The sequence below is a fragment of the Myiozetetes cayanensis genome, unplaced genomic scaffold (genome assembly GCF_022539395.1).
Source record: "Myiozetetes cayanensis isolate MyiCay16 unplaced genomic scaffold, myiCay2020 scf5-8, whole genome shotgun sequence".
NCBI lineage: Eukaryota > Metazoa > Chordata > Aves > Passeriformes > Tyrannidae > Myiozetetes > Myiozetetes cayanensis.
In genome coordinates, this window is record NW_026087742.1 from 66,533,140 (window position 1) to 66,537,330 (window position 4,191).

Here is a 4,191-nt window from a genome sequence, read left to right on the forward strand (position 1 = left end):
TGATGTTTCCTCTCTCATATTCATCTTTAACAATTTGTGTATCACTGCTAACAAACTTTCTATAACAAGTTTGTTTCTCCTGATGTCCAGGTTATAGATAATTTTCCTATGTAGGGATATGCTCGTCATATAACTAGCTTATTTTCAAGTCAAGTTTTACTCATGTATTAAATTTTAGAGGACTGAGTTATAAGCAGGAAAAAGTGAATGTTTCTCTTCCAAAATCATGTAAGAAAAGCCTTTATCTTGATCACACCAGAGTGAATCTAGAGCAACCTCACTGAAATCAGTGAAGCTACACTAGCATGAAATGAAAATATCATGATGATTACACAGATCACGGATAACTTGCCTCAGCCCTCTAAAGCTCTAAAGCTACATGCATAAAATAAATCAGTTTGTGTCAGGAAATGTTTCAGGGCAATAGAATTAATCATCTCCCAGTACTGTTGGAGCAAACCCTGGCATGATTCCTATACAAAATAGCACTGTCCCAGAATAGTTCTCTCCTGACCACAAGTCAGGAATCATACTCAGTTTGAATGCTAACACCTGGTTAGATTTGCCTAACACCTGGAAGATAAAAGATTTAATTGCATGGTCAAAGGCCTTTCCATGCCAGCTGGCCTCTGTGTCAGAAAACGTCACAAACACATCTGATTCCCTTCCACATATGTTCTTAAAGCTGTATCCTTACAGTCAGTCCCCTGTTTCACACTAAGGTCCTATCTCTATGACACAGACCTTAGTTCACCAAGACTCCACTCTGGAGCAAACAAATACATGCCTTGGTAGGTAGAATAATCTACCCTGAGGTCTAGGTCCAGTCTGGACTATGGGCTAGCCCACACTTCTTGAGCCAAAGAACATTTTGAAGCAGTCCATTATCAGTGACAAAGACATGCCAGATATGAATGAAGGGATGCTCTCCAGGTGGGAAGGGCAAAAGTCAGGGATTAGTTCCTCATGCAGAGGGACAGCAGCTACTGCGTCTCTGAGTCCTGTGCACTGCTACCACAGCCATTACCTCCTTTCATTAAGCTTTCAAGTTCTTCTCACTCTTAACATGGCCATCCATTATCTTCCTGCAACACCTCTTAGTCAGAAAATCTGAATCAGGAGTGCCATAGCAGGTCTCACTAGCCAAAGGCATTTTGCCAGTCATACTTACTCCCTAATTGCTGCAGGTAAATGAAAATAATCCATCCCCTAGAGGTGAAATTTTTAAACATCAGTTACTATAGCCTATTATTTACTCATTGTATTTACTTTCATACATTTTCATGTTGTTTTTGATACCATAATGACTGAAAATAATCAAATTACACATTTTTCTTTTGCACTACAGGCTTTAGTTTTCTGGCAGTCTAAAAGACCAATCTTATACCTGCCAATAACTTACAGGATCTTATTTAAGTATTTCCACCAAGAAAGAGCTCATTTAAGTAGTAAACAAGCACTCACTTAGTAAACTGTCCTAAGACGAAACTAAGGACAAGTTAATGGTGTAATAAATCAGCCATTACGTTAAATGACCAGTTTCCACTGTACAGTATTATTGCTTTATTGACCCCTACTTAAAGATTTATCACAGCAGTATTTTATTGTGGTTATAGGACACACGGTTGTAATACTATAGGGTGCAGTTTAGCTTATGCTTCTATTTTATTTTTAATCTCATTTAGCCCTTGCTGTGGACAAAGAGCCAAAAAAGCTGGAAGCACAACACACGAGGATAGAGAAGGTCACTTTTACTAAATGGAAGCAGGGCAGTAGGCATTGGGGGAGTGAAGGAACCAGAAGGATATTTCTTGTTTGACTCAGAGCTGTAAAGCAAACACAGGACTAATGAGGCTGTAGACAAAGACCACTTCTTCCACAGTTTTTCTTGTGCAAGAAGGACTAGCCCAAACTTCACAACCTCTGTTCATCAAATTGTTTCCTCTTTCGGTCTCCACCAGTCAAGGGTTACTGTTCCCTCCTTCCTAGCTGCAGATCCACTTTAATTATAATTTCTTTAAGTGTTTCCATCAAATTGATGCCAGGTTCCAAGAGAAGTACTGTGCCAATTCTTCTGGAAGGAAATTGGCTTGTTTTGGCTGACACCATAAAGATGTCATGTGCATCTATACTGAAAAACATGAAACAGATCATAAACTAAAGCAAGAGCAGCAAAGAAGAGATTAAGGCTGTAAAGCCAGGTATCATCTTGGCAAAAGGAGGGTGTCCTATGTCACCTGCTGTGGGAGAGAAACTATTTCTTTATGTGTGGTGGGAGAGTATGGCTCTGGGGTATGGTGTTAGAAGGAGTTCCAAGGCCATTTGTGTGGGAAAGAAAATTATAGGAAAGAAAAGAAGATCAGAATGGACAGAAAATCTACAGTAGCAATTGGTTTTGAGTGAAGCAAGCCTTTAGATTTAGCATGTATCAAGCTCACTTGGTTCATCAAGTACAAAGTCCAGACCAGCCACAACTACAGCATATTACCAAGTTCCGTGCTTTGTCAAAGAGTGGGAAAACTGACACACAAACCCATATCTTTCATAGCCCTAACCATAGGCCTAAAAACATTAAACTCTTTATCTGGCCTTGCTACACTCAGATGAGGATGCATCCAGCTTATTATGTTCTTGTCACTTTATCACTATTTATCTTTCAAAAGGACAAGGTTCTGCTCTTGCTGACACAAGAAGACTGAACAGCTGATAAATGTGGTGAACTTGGATGCTGTGTCTGAACTAAGCATCTTGACAGTATCCCTGGGCACTTCAGCTCAACCACCTGCAATGCTAAATTTCTGGAGATGTCTTGGGTATGGTTTTGTCGCAGGCCAGCTAAAGTACTCACAGACAATTCCCAGGCATAACTCAGGATGTAAACCTAAGGACAACTGCTGTACACATATGAAACAACCCTTTTTAGGACCCCTTTCTGTGTTAGATGGCCACCACACCTTAGAACAGTAAAGGCCACGTCTAATTTACTTATGCAGATGTGGCCAAAGTATTTGAACTCACCCTCACTCACGCTTCACCCACCCTCCCAAAAAATAAAATTAACCCATAGGAGAAGTCAGGAGCTCACAGATGACATCAAAGTTGGGTACCTGGGGCAGTGGTCAGAATACTGGGAGGCAGAGCTGACTCTCAGATGAATCTTAGCCAGCTGGAAAAGTGGTCAGGTAGGAACCTCATGAAAGTCAAATACAAAGCTGTACATTGGGAAGGAATAAGCTCATGCAACAGTACACACTGGGGATCCCCCAGCTGTAAAGCAGTTTGCAAAGAAGGACAAAGAGATCTTTTTGATCTGTGGTCTATGTTGACCACAGACCACTAATGTCCCCTTGTGGCAAAGAAAGCCAACAACATCTCAGGCTACATTATGGGAAGCTTGGCCACCATATCTCAGGAGGTGGTCTTTTTCCTTACTCACCCCAGGTAAAACACATCCGGAGCTCTGGGTCCACTTCTGGGCTACTCAGTGCAAGGGAGACATGGAAATATTGAAGTGAGCACAGCAGAGATGACCAACCTAGTTGGAGGCTGGAGCACATGGAGGAGAAACTATGAGAATTGGCACTGTCTGCCCTCAGGAAAAAGACATCATTGCTGTCTGCAACTACCTATGGGAGAGCACAGAGGTCTCTGAAGCTTTGAGCAGGAGGCCAGACTAGAGGAAGATGTCCCTTCAAGCTGAGTTGCTTGGGGGTTTTTTTTATGTGATTCTGCTATATGAAGTCAAAAACACAGAGAGGACTTGTGTGAGCAGAGATATTGCTACCTACATGTCAGAGGAAGAACTAATCTTCCCCTCAGCTTCTACCTTTTCCTCTTCAATGCCAAACGTGCGGGCAGGAAGAAGAGTTGATAAACACAAGTTGATAAAACACAAGTTGACAAATATAATTTCTGTGAAGAGCATCAAGAGGGCAGAAAGATGCAAATTGCTTCTTTGTTTTCCCTCAAAACAATGTAGAAAATGAAGGAGGCAGTCCAAAGCAACTAGCTCCAGAGGAAGTACTGTAAGCAGCTAAAGAAACATAGTCTCAAGGCCTTTAAAAAGGCATGAAGCTTTCTTGGCTTTTCACCAAGCATTTTTAGTCAAAGATCATTCTGGAGGTGAAAAAAGCTGGGGGTAAGGCAGGGAGGAAAAGAAACAGAATGCTATTTTCTAACTAGTGAAATTAT